This window comes from Rattus norvegicus, chromosome 3 (genome assembly GCF_021556685.1).
Source record: "Rattus norvegicus strain SHRSP/BbbUtx chromosome 3, alternate assembly SHRSP_T2T, whole genome shotgun sequence".
Lineage (NCBI taxonomy): Eukaryota > Metazoa > Chordata > Mammalia > Rodentia > Muridae > Rattus > Rattus norvegicus.
In genome coordinates, this window is record NC_141536.1 from 84,738,951 (window position 1) to 84,752,604 (window position 13,654).

At 36.0% G+C, this 13,654-nt stretch overlaps 1 pseudogene; it reads left to right on the plus strand.

Annotated features, from left to right (window-relative positions):
• The first annotated feature begins 1,494 nt into the window (after positions 1 to 1,494).
• On the plus strand, positions 1,495 to 12,109 carry LOC148006521 (adaptin ear-binding coat-associated protein 1 pseudogene; annotated as a pseudogene).
• The last annotated feature ends 1,545 nt before the right edge of the window (positions 12,110 to 13,654 follow it).

The window sequence follows — 13,654 nt, forward strand, 5'->3', positions numbered from 1 at the left end:
CCTTAAGTACAATAATGCCAACCAACCAGAGCTTCCAGGGACTAAACCACTACCCACAGACTATAAGCATGGATTGACTCATGGCTCCAGCTGCATATGTAGCAGAGGATGGCTTTCTTGGACTCCAATAGAAGGAACAGCCCTTAGTCCTACCAAGTTCGGACCCCCAGTGTAGAGCAATGTTGGGTGGATGGGGAATGGGGGTGGTCAGGGAGGGAAACACCCTTATAGAAGAAGGGAAGGGGGATGAGATAGGGATCTTATGTCCAGGAAACCAGGACAGGGAATATTTGAAATGTAAACTAAAAATCCTAAAAAAGGGAGAGAATGGTCAATAAATTTTTTTCAAGGGAATGAGAATTTAACTATATAGATTGAATGTTAAGAGGCAAATATCCATTAATAAAATAAAATTTTAAGTGAAAAACCCAAGAATTGAGAATAATAAAAATTCTCTAAGGTAAATATAATCTTTGCTTATTTTAATAACATAAAATGTGTAAATATATGTAAATTTAAAATATGATAGAAAACATGATAAGCATATGTGGTTAGATAATCAAATGTAGTTGTATGCTGATTGCACTCTTCAGTAAATATTACAAACACAGTTATCACACCGTCATTTTAACAGTGTTATTGTATGTTGTGAGGAGAAAGTAAGAAGTTTAATTGTCAATAGACTTAACTAGAATAACACTATGAATGTTTAGACAACAGAAAAAACAATGGACTAAGTTTTGGAGATAGACTTTCATTTGAAAATGAAGATAAAGACAAAGAAAAATCAAGAATTATTCCTGTGCAGAGACCTTTTGAAATTCTTTGACTGCTAATATCGCTAAGAGCTATAACTAGGGTAAGGAAGATTAATTAAGAAGGAAATAATGCTTTGATTTTTTTTGCTTGTAATGTGATAACATTCTAATCAAGCCATCAAGTTTGCAGCTGGAGACATCCTTCCTTCTGGCACTCAGTAACATGTATTTTCTAGTCAGCATTTCAAACTGTACTTGAAACTACCTGTCTTTCAAATTCCATTTGCAACAGAATGCAGCTAGTGATAAAAGTAGATACAAGTTGTGTCTAAGCCATGCTGACATTTTTAAGGGCTGAGAAACTGAGGGAAGACAGAGAGGGAGTGGAAAGAGGTTTGGGCACAAAAGGAAGTCAAACAACAGTATGTCTGATAGCTTCAATTTATAAAGAAATTGCCTAAGATGTCAGTGACTGCTAAAGATTTAAGGTGATGTAAAACACACCACATTGTTGTGTTCAGAAAACTAGTTGTTTGTGATTCCGAGAAGAACTTCAATGAATATTTGGAAAGAAACATTACAAGTATCCACACTTGGAGATCCAGAAAATGTTCCCTGCCTTTGGATCTAACTCTAAATATTCATGAAAATAATGATATAAAGTATATGGTAGGGTATTGAAACTTATTGGCCATTATGAACCACAATCCCATCATCGAAGGATATTGAGAAGACAATGAACAGGGTGCTATGCTTGGAAGACAACATCATGCTTGGAGCCCACACTTGTACACTGAACTACATTATAGGTACAGAGTTCAAAGATCATCTTTCCTCCACATAAACCTGCATGAATTCCCTTGAATTCATATATTCAAGTTGTAACCACCAATATAATTATTTTAAAATAGTGTTTTAAGGTGGTAGTTAGTGTAAAATAAATTCTTAAGCACATGAATGTAACCAAATAAGATGGTTGCTTTTATAAAGAAGAGAAAATTTCATACATATTTATATAGAAACTAGGTGGAGAGCATTCAACACAACTAAGCCAGCTCACCACCCTTATTTCTGATTCCAGGTACTAGTAGAAAATACATTTCTATGTTCTCTAAAAATCTGGATACTAACTCTATCATGATGCATTTCTCTGGATTTGCTTTATCTGTTTTTCATCAACCACTAGCTTCCATATTATATTTGGCATGATTTCAAGTTAAAACTCTTCTTTTTTTGAACCTTAAACACCATCACATTAAAATCTAAATAATTAGAAAGATCAGTTTGGTTGGTAGTCATTACACAATATTCTGCACTTTGGTAAAAGGCAGTTCCAAAGATAAAATTACTCTGAAAGGAGAGAGAGAGAGAGAGAGAGAGAGAGAGAGAGAGAGAGAGAGAGAGAGAGAGAATATAAAATTTCAGTGTAAGGAAGTGAGGAAAGGAAAAAGGATGACTAAATTTTGTTCTTTTGTACGGGCTACTCATGAGAAAAAATCATGAAATATTTGTAAGTTTTAACATTAGAGGTGATATTACCACAAATTCAATAGCTCTTTATTCATTTTTGCTTTCAGCAATATACACATAGCTTTGAAAAATCTCTCAAAAATTTCCCCACTTTTACTTTGAACAGTCTGTACCATTACTCATTATAATTTAACCTTTCATAGTTTTTGTTTATAGTAGAGTTCTTGATATTGTGAAATATTATTGAGAAGGTTACCTATGACACACAGCAAGGTAAAAAGTTCTCTAGAGCTTCTTGTCTGCTATTTTCTTCTTTCTCTATAGGAATAGAAATTTGCTTACATATAAATTTTTTGTTATGTATAACAGGCCCACTTTTATTATATTACTGATATTTGAAAAAACTGATTTTTAAAAAAAATGTGATTCTAAGAAAATAATTTCCATTAAAATTAGAATATTTATATTGTCGTTGAAATGTATAATTGTCTTATTGAATTCCCAGCTAAGGAAATTTAGATCAATCATTATTTAAATTTTTATCCCTTTGCTGTTTAAGATTATCTTCCTTAGTTAAGTCTCTACTGTACTGACTAAATTTCCTATTTTCTTCCAACCACATTTACATAGTTAGAATTCTAGCACCACTCTTTAAAAACTGATGTTTTACAAATAACCATTAACTACATATCATTCACCTGACCCCATTTCATTACAATATCTTTACTTAGAGTGTTTTCAAATACTTAGGAATTAATTCTCATTTTACTGTCTCAAATACAAATTTAAAATGCTTGGCTTATTTTTAACAAGTTAATATATGCTTTTGAAACAAAATGATTTCTAAAGGAGTCATCACGCAAATGCAGGATGCTTAATGTCAAAACAACTCAAGCCATATTGTCTCGGTTGCTATTTATTTAAAAGATGAACACAAGCAATTTCATAAGCATTTGAAATTACTACTTGTTACATAGAATTTGTCTTTCTGCCAATTATAAACTAGTTTTCAACATCTCTGAATGATAAAATATCCAAAAGCCCAATCTGTGTGAAAATTCATCAGAAATTTAATTTACAATCAAAAAATGAAAAAGAACTTGGTCTAAAGGTCATAAAATATGAATAAGTAGATCAAGATTATTTTGTAATATAAAATTTATAAACTAGAAACATAGAACTAATGTGGAAAGATGATGTGCACATACATTTTACACATATAGTTATATACGTATACATTTTATAAAAATATAAGTATTTAAATATATAAATACAAGTATTTATAATATATGAAGCACATAATAAATACATACATTATATGTAATAGATTATTAATATATGGTCTTTTATATTAATATATACTTGAATTATATATACATCATTGTATATATGCTCACATATATAGTTGTATATATAAATTTGGATATACTTTTATGTATATGCATATATATTTTTTTAAGCTTTGACTGGCCTAGTTAAAGAAGTAGTACACAAGCATTAATAGGTAACCCACATGGCAAAACCACCTCTCACTATCTCTCAGCAAAGAACATGCTCTTAATAGTTTCATTAACAACTTGGAGTCCCCTGCAAAGAATAGAAATATCCAGATAGTGAATGTTCATGGGAATGTATAAATGACTAGTGATTGGAATGAGAGGCAAGGGCCACTCATGAAAGATGATATTATCAAGAATCTAAAAGGCTGTGTTTAAGTTCATTACTTGAGGAATATGACTCATTAAATCCTTCTACATGTTGGTCTGGTATTATACTGAATAAGTTTAAAACAAATAGTCTCATGATGAAGAGGAAGGTTGTGATTCTTCAAAGACTAAGATGAATGTTTTTTCTGAAAGATATCTTTTTCTCTCTCGAGATTTTTTTAAGTATTCATCAGAATGACCAGAAAACAGAGAAAATTCCACACTAGATAATTTAAAGGATGTAGAAATCCTAACTGAACATTTACTATCACTCTCAAATTTCATCCATATATTCATTATATATCAACGGTTAGAACTTTGTAATTTTTTTCAAATTTAATTTTTCATTCTTAAATTGAAGCAGGAAAGATAATGTGTTGTTAGGATAAAAATAAAATAGAGAAAATATGAGGTCAAATGTTCATATTCAAAAATCTAGAAACTATGAACTCAAAATGTTGACGCTGCAGCGATACAGAAATGATTGACTATTTCTCATGATCTAATAACCTAATATTTGTCATATTAAAGCATTTTGGATAATGATTTTATATATTTTACTAAAAATAATTATTAAAATAAGCATTATAAATCAAGCAGGTTTAAAAAGTATGAGTTGACTATGAAGTTTAAATGCATGGGTGAGATCCATTGTCCAGGTATACATATGAGGATAAGAATAGCTTTCATGGTAAGTAAAAAAAACCACTAACTTTATAATACTAGGACACCGTAAATAACAGGCTCCTGTTTTTAATTTCTTTTTTTTACATATATTAGCCATTTAAATCAATTCATAAAATATTTTCTTTAGCATACCATGTTACAAGTCTCATCATAAAGAGTAATTTTGTGAGAAAGAACCAAAAGATGTGATGAGACAAACCACTAGAATAATCACCAGAAAAAATAGGGTGTAGAGAGAAGAAGAGAAGCTGAGAGATAGGAAATAAGAAAGGAAATAGAGAGAAAGAGAGACAGAGACAGAGAGAGAGACACAGAGACACAGAGACAGCCAGAGTATATATAGGGATGGACAAAAAGAATCGGGGGGGGGGGGTTCAGAATCCCAAAGCCTTTGTCAAAAATTAATTTCATGAATCTTACAGATTAATTTTTTTATTCACAAAGTTTTTATTAGATATATATCTTTACTTACATTTCAAATGTTATTACCTTTCCTGGTTTACTGCCCCATAAGCCCCCATCCCCTCCTCCTCCATATGGGTATTCCCCCATCCATCCCCTTAATGCCCCCTCCATATTCCCCTGCACTGGGGGTCCAACCATGGAAGGACAAAGGTCTTCCCCTCTTAGCACAGCTTTCATTGTGTCCCATTGTGTTTGGGTATTTTGTACCTTCATTTTCATTAAATTTTAAGAAGTCTTTAATTTCCTTCTTTATTTTTTCCTTGACCAGGTTATCACTGACTAGAGCATTGTTCAACTTCCATGTATATGTTGGTGTTCTTTTCTTATTGTTATTGAAGACAAGCTTAAGCCCATTGTGGTCTGATAGGATGCATGGGATTATTTCTATCTTTCTGTATCTATCGAGGCCTGTTTTGTGACTGATTATATGGTCAATTTTGGAGAAAGTGCCATGAGGTGGTAAAAAGAAGGTATATCCTTTTCTTTTAGGTTAGAGTGTTTCATAAATATCTGTTAAGTCCATTTGGTTCATAACTTCTGTTAGTCTGTCTATGTCTCTGTTTAACTTCTGTTTCCATGGTCTGTCCATTAATGGCAGTGGGGTGTTCAAATCTGCTACTATTATTGTATGAGATGCAATGTGTGTTTTGAGCTTCAGAAAGGTTTCTTTTATGTATGTAGGTGCCCTTGTATTTGGAGCATAGATATTTAGGACTGGGAGTTCATCTTGGCGGATTTTTCCTTTCTTGAATGTGAAGTGTCTTTCCTTATTTTTTTTTTATGACTTTTGGTTGAAAATCGATTTTATTTGATATTAGAATGGCTACTCCAACTTGCTTTTTCATACCATTTTCTTGAAAAGTTGTTTTCCAGTCTTTTACTCTGAGGTAGTGTCTGTCTTTGTCTCTGAGGTGTGTTTCCTGTAGTCAGCAAAATGCTGGATCCTCATTGCCTATCCAGTTTGATAATCTGTGTCTTTTTATTGGGGAATTGATTCCATTGATAGTGAGAGATATTAAGGAATATTGATTGCTGCTTCCTGTTTTATTCATATTTGGAAGTGAGATTATGTTTGTGTGCTTCTCTATGTTTTGTTGCACAAAGATTAGTTTCTTGCTTTTTCTATGGTGTAGCTTGCCTCCTTGTGTTGGACTTTACCATTTTTAACCTTTGTAGGGCTGGATTTGTAGAAAGATATTGTGTAAATTTGGTTTTGCCATCGAGTATCTTGGTTTCTCCATCTCTGTTAATTGAGAGTTTTCCTGGATATAGTAACCTTGGCTGGCATTTGTTTTCTCTTAGGGTCTGTAGCACATCTCTCCAGAATCTTCTGTCTTTCACTGTCTCTGGTGAGAAGTCTGGTGTAGTTCTGATAGGTATGCCTTTATATGCTACTTGACCTTCTTCCTTTACTGCTTTTAATATTTTTTCTTTGTTTTGTGCATTTGGTGTTTAACTATTATGTGACGGGAAGAGTTTCTTTTCTGGTCCAATCTATTTGGAATTTTGTAGGCTTCTTGTATGTTTATGGGCATTTCTTTCTTTAGGTTAGGGAAGTTTTCTTCTGTGATTTTGTTGAAGATATTTACTGATCGTTTGAGTTGGGAGTCTTCACTCTCTTCCATACCTATTATCCTTGGGTTTGACCTTCTCATTGTGTCCTGGATTTCCTGTATGCTTTTGGCCATTAGCTTTTTCCATTTTACATTATCTTCGACAGTTGTGTGGATGATTTCTACAGAATCTTCTGCTACTGAGAATCTCTCTTCTAACTCTTGTATTCTCTTGGTGATGCTTGTTTCTGCAGCTCCTTGTCTCTTCCTTTGGTTTTCTGTATCCAGGGTTGTCTCCCTTTGTGCTTTCTTTATTGTTTCTATTTCCATTTTCAATTCCTTCACCTGTTTGATTGTGTTTTCCTGTAATTCTTTCAGGGATTTTTAATGTTTCCTCTCTAAGGACTTCTACTTGTTTACTTGGGTTTCCCTGCATTTCTGTAAGGGAGTTCTTTATATCTTTCTTAAAGTTCGCCATCATCATGATCATATGTGATTTCAAATCTAGATCTTGATTTTTTTGTGTGTTTGGATATTCAGTGTTTGCTTTGGTGGGAGAATTGGACTCTGATGATGCCATGTAGTCTTGGTTTTTGTTGCTTGCATTCCTGCTCTTCCCTCTTGCCATCAGGTTGTCTTTGGTGTTACTTGCTTTGCTATTTCTGACAGTGGCTTGACCTTCCTATAGGCCTGTGTGTCAGGAGTGCTCTAGACCTGTTTTGCTGTTTTCTTTCAGCCAGTTATGTGAACATAGTGTTCTGATCTCAGGCGTGTAGTCATTCCTGTCCACTGGCTTTCAGCTGTCACTCTTTGCGGGAACCAGAAGGGCCTGCCCCTACTTATCGTAGGTCCTTGTGTACAGGGGGCCCAGATGGCGCTAGGTGTTTTTCTCTAGAGTCATAAATGTGGGCAGAGAGTAGTCTTCCTTGGTTTCCCAGGCATGTCTGCCCCTCTGAAGGTCTAGCTCTCCCTCCCACGGGATTTGGGTTTAGGGAGCTGTTTGACTGGGTCCTTTCAGATCCAGGTGCAGTCTGGACTGCAGGGCTTCTGCAGCTTGACTGCTGCAATCTTCCCATGCTCAGAGGCACTATACAGTTTCCTCTTGGGCCAAGGATGTGAGCGAACGTTGCGGTGTCTCCTGCCTTGCAGTCTCAGGATTGCATACACTTCTGGGCCCATGAGGTTTGGGAGCAGGGAGCTATGGGGAAGTGATTGTTTTTGATAGCTGAGTAGTACTCCATTGTGTAGATGTACCACATTTTCTGTATCCATTCCTCTGCTGAAGGGCATCTGGGTTCTTTCCAGCTTCTGGCTATTATAAATAAGGCTGCTATGAACATAGTGGAGCATGTGTCTTTGTCGTATGTTGGAGCATCTTTTGGGTATATGCCTAAAAGAACTGGGTCATCTGGTAGTGGAATGTCCAGTTTTCTACGGAAGCTCCAGACTGATTTCCAGAGTGGTTGTACCAGTTTGCAGTCCCACCAACAACGGAGGAGTATTCCTCTTTCTCCACATCCTTGCCAGCATTTGCTGTCACCTGAGTTTTTGATCTTAGCCATTCTCACTGGTGTGAGGTGAAATCTCAGGGTTGTTTTGATTTGCATTTCCCTTATGACTAAAGATGTTGAGCATTTCTTTAGGTGCTTCTCAGCAATTCAATCTTCCTCAGTTGAGAATTCTTTGCTTAGCTCTGAACCCTATATTTAATAAGGTTATTTGGCTGTCTGGAGTCTAACTTCTTGAGTTCTTCATATATTTTGTACATTAGCCCTCTATCAGATGTAGGATTGGGAAAGATCATTTCCCAATCTGTTAGTTGCCGTTTCATCCTAATGACAGTGTCTTTTGCCTTACAGAAGCTTTGTAGTTTTACAAATTCTCATCTGTCAATTCTTGATCTTAGGGGATAAACCAATGGTGTTTTTTTCAGGAAATTTTCCCCAGTGCCCATGTGTTCAAGACTTTTCCCCACTTTTTCTTCTATTAGTTTCATTGTATCTGGTTTGATGTGGAGGTCCTTGATCCACTTGAACTTATGCTTTGTACAGGGTGATAAGAATGGATTGATTTGTGTTCTTCTACATGCTGACCTCCAATTGAACCAGCACCATTTGTTGAAAATGCTATTTTTCTTCCATAGGTTGGTTTTAGCTCCTTTGTCAAAGATCAAGTGACCATAGGTGTTTGGGTTCATTTCTGGGTCTTCAGTTTGCCAAAACCAATCTACAGATTCAACGTAATTCCTATTGAAGTCTTTTTTAGAGAAAGACAGAGCAATTTGCAAATTCCTTTGGAATAACATATAACCTAGACACCGAACCAAAAGGAAGTTCAATTTAGTCTGAACAAAAAGCCTGCTCTCTGCAGACTTGATTTCATAGTACCATAATGTACCACGCAAGCTTCCAAAAGAAGGAAGCTGCAAATGGTGTACTCTGTACCTATTATTATGCTTATGAACCACAACAATGTCCAGTATAACAAGATAAGCTTAAAGACATAATAGAACTTGCAAAATCCTTTGGCAGTATCCAATAACAATTTGATTGGACTCAAGAACTTGTCAACAAGAGTAATATCACAGCTGGTACTGGAAATCTAGCCAAACACCAAGGATCACTGAATTCATAGATTTTGAAAGACTATACACAACAACTATTTTACTGAACTTGCATAATCTCCAACAACAGTGTATATATATTTAATCTTAAATTCAGAAAAAAAGTGTAGTTCATATCTTTTAAACAAGGAAACATTGCAACAGATACAAACCACTACAATTTCTGCAGCCTTTGACCAGGACCAAGTCTTAGCTGGATTTTCTTTTGTTCTGATTAAACAAGGTAAATGAATGCAACTTGGGGCAAAAAATATTTTATTATATTTTAGTTCAGAGATCATTGCAAACATGAGATAGAAAAACTAGAAGATCCAGAAGAACATGGAGGATTCTCTGAGATGGAGTCTCTGAAGCACATCAGAAGAGTATATCCATGAAATCTCAGTGCCTGGATACCAAAATAAATGAAATAAATAGACATGATAACTTGGACTGGGACAGCCCATGAATCTTCAACCTTAGACAAAGAACTGAAACAACTACGGAATGCTGAAAGTGGAAGAAGTCATCTTCCCCAAAAATACTCTATTGGTTATCTTATTTATATTTTCTGTACCATGTTATACACATATAAATACACATTGCATTATATTGACTGTGCATGTTTTATTTACGTGTTCACACACACAAACATACAAACACACACACACACACACACACCAATACCACCATCACCATCACCACCACCACCACCACCATCACCACCATCACCACCATCAACAATAGCAATAGGGGAAAATAGGCTATTAATTTTAAATAGAATAAGGGAATAAAATAGCATGGCTTGAAGGGATGTGTGAGAAGAGAGAATGTTTCAATTGTATTAGTCTCAGAGAGTAAGAAAACTATATTTAAAAGTCTTGCTTACTTAGAATTCACTTAGGTTCAAATGCTTAAAAAGTATGACAATCTAAGGACATGCAACATGGTGGTCCATTTAAGTTACAGACAATATGCTTGAGGCAATAGACTTAAGGCTCAGGGCAATATAGCACTTTTCCTTGACTACCTGTCACAAAAGTCTTATTCAAGCATTAGTGTCAGAACCACGCAAAGAAAACAAAAGTGATGTAAACATTTTTCTACTGTACAAGGCCTTCTAAAATTTCTAGTATATTTTAAAATACAGTACTCCAACGCAATATAAATAAGAGAAGAATTAATCAATTTACAAGCAGCAAGTTCTCTGTTAATAAGTTAAAGCTTTAAGTAAATGTTCCTTAAATAATTTTTTATTTCATTCCATCACATTTTAAGATTAAATAGGTTCAGTAAATGAGTCATGATAGGAATGTCCAGACACTCAGGATCCAGTTAGAGAAATCACCCCCTCTGCCCTGTGCACTATTTTTTAAAAAAGATGCATTTTGTCCATGAAATGGTTGTGCTTGTGCCCTGCTCACAATTCCTAAAGTACAAAACATAAATCAAGGCAACGAGAAGGACTCAGTTTGGAAAATCTTGATGTTTTAAAGCCTTTAATGGCTGATTGGAAATTTTGAGCTTCATTGACATAAATTTTCCAATATTCTTCAAAAACTCTTGCTCTAGACTGAACTTGCCCTGTAGTTCATGCTCTGTATGAAAGGATGGGTCTCCAGGATATGCACAACTTCCCTGAGGAATAAACAAGCAGGTGGAGAAATGGATGAGAGAAAGATACACAATGCCCAGAGAGAAAGATGCTTAAGGAATTTTTTTATTCTTCTCTCGTTCAAAGTATCTCTTCTGTAATTTCTCTTCCCTTAACTCTTCCCTCTCCCTCCCTGTACTTCCCCTCCATTTCCCTTCAGAAATGAGCAATGAGAAGGCTCCTAAGGAAGTTAGCCTCAACTGAGCATGGCATAGTACATTACACTAAGACTAGGTACACACCCTCATATGAAGGCTGGATGAGGCAACCTAGTAGGAGGAAAGGGGTCCCAAGAGGTAGCAAAAAAATTAAAAGTCAGGGACAACCCGAATTCCACTGTTGGAATCCTGTAAGAATACCAACTATAAAAGCATAACATGAAGCCTATATAGTGGCTAAGCTGGAACATGAATCTGTTTTCTACATGAAGCCTGAAGTCAGCATCTACTAGATTCAGTCACTGGCTCCTAACCAAGGTTAGAGGTCATCTGACTGGAATTTAGACCAATGTATTCAACTGGTCACCTCCGAATCACTTCAAAAGGGAAGATTGCCTACATCAAACTGGAAGATAAAATTTCAGGGAAGCTTTCTGCTCAGACACCAGTAGAACAGTATCCTGGTGTTGCCCTGGAGACTGTGACAGACTACGGCTGCTACTTTGTGATCATATTCCAGAATGGTGCCGGGCACAGAGCATTTGTTGGCATTGGCTTCACCGATTAGGAAGATGCCTTCGACTTTAATGTTTAGATCTGCAAGATCACTTCAAGTGGTAAAGCAGGAAACTAAGATTTCCAAAGAATTGCCTGAAATAGATAATCATCCCAAGTTCGATTTAGGTTTCAAGGAAGGACAAACCATCAAGTTGAGTACTAGGAACATTACAGACAAGAAAGGAGGTGCTTCTAAGCCCTGGGCTTCAGGGACAGGGGCCTGAACTTACTCCCACTTTCACCTGGAGGCAAAGTCACTATTCCCACACCACCCTCCTCAGTTGCCGTCAGCAACCATGTCACCCCACCACCTATTCCAAAATCTAATATGGAGGTAATGATTCAAATATCCTGTTACATTTGGATTCTCTGGATCCTGCCTTGACTTCAGCACCAGTTCCAGTTTCTATAAGCAATGACTTGTGGGGAGAGTTCAGCACTTCATCCAGCTCTGTTCCAAACCAGACACCACCGCCATCTAACTGGGTCCAGTTTTGAATAGCATTGGCAAGAAGTTAAGAACACTTGAAGAATAAAAATTACCTCAAGGGCACCATTCTATGAGGGAGTTGACAGATAGCTTCATTTCCCAGAACCAAAATTAGTGGTCAGTCTTTTTAGTAGCTTCTTCGTGCATTGAGACTGGAGTTTTTTGTTTTGTTTTGTTTTTTGTTACCTCTGTTTTACTTACTGTCTAGCCAGGAGACAATCTGCTGTTTCCTGCCCATGACCAAACAGGGGAGTAGTAGGATTTATCACAATGACCAAATTTGCAGAGTTCAGTAAGCCAACTTTATGAATAGGAGTGACCTCTAATATATGTAAATTCTTAAACATATTCTAGAATCATCTCTAGTTAGCAATTTCAGGAAAGGCAAATGCCTTGAAACTGTCTTCTCCACTAACTCAAGATGAAAAATGGCCTGGCTGACTCCAGGACTCAAAAAGTTAAGGTTTTCATAGGGGTGTATTTGGAGAAAGCTGTGTCCCAGGTTTCTTCTGTAAGGCTTCCTTCAGGCTTATCTTTTTCAGTGAATATCCTATGCTGGGTGGAGCCCCATCACCTTCTTGTGTGTTTGCATGTCATTTCCTTTGACAAGAGGGTTGTGTTGGTGGCACCTCACTGTTTTCTTATTGAATAGTACAGCATCATAGATCAGTGATTATTTCTGAGATAAAGATGGTCAAGGGGCTGTGCTTTCCATTTTTGTAGTCTACAGAAATGTTTAATTTCTTGCAGCTCCATGTGATTGCTGCATTTGAAGCATAACATTAATTTATACTTACCCTGTGCTTTACCTGTAGAGTTTTATCTTGATGTGTAGAGCAGAGAGCTAGAAGCACTTAGCTCCCATTCAGTACCCACAATACCTTGCTGTCTGGTTTTGACTCCTTTCCATAAACATTTTATTTCAGTCCATCTAGTGCTTTCCATGGGAAGCTGCTGTTAATTATGTCCGTGTGAAGGAGGTTAAGTCACAGCTTTTTTAACCAAGATAGGTAGGCTTTGCTCTAGGCTTTGATACCCAGCTAGGATATCTTAAAGGAAGTTACTGCCGCATCTCTCTCCAGTCTGCCCATCATTCCTTTTACAGTGCTGTTAAGTGTGTCCTGTTGAGGTCTGTGGTTACTTCCCTTTGTTTGTTGGGCTCTTTGAGAAGTGCAAGCACCTTTCAAATATATTGTTTGTCGATATTCTTGTTAGCTTTTTTCTAGCTGACGGTCTATTTTCATATTGCCTCTTCCCCTCCCAGACAGCTCTCTTCTTGCAGAGCCATGTCAGCACATTTAAGTTCCAATAAAAAACACTAAGAAGAAAGTGCATAATCACTAGTGACTATTTGGGAAACCAACTTTCTCAATCTTCCTTCATTTTGTGTTCTTTGTAGTCTTAAGATGATAACATAATATGTATCTGAATTGCTGAAAATTGAAAATGAAGTTGAAGATATATATATATATATATATATATATATATATATATATATATATATATATATCCTTAATGCTGTATTGGTGTAAAAATGATAATTAAAGGTATTA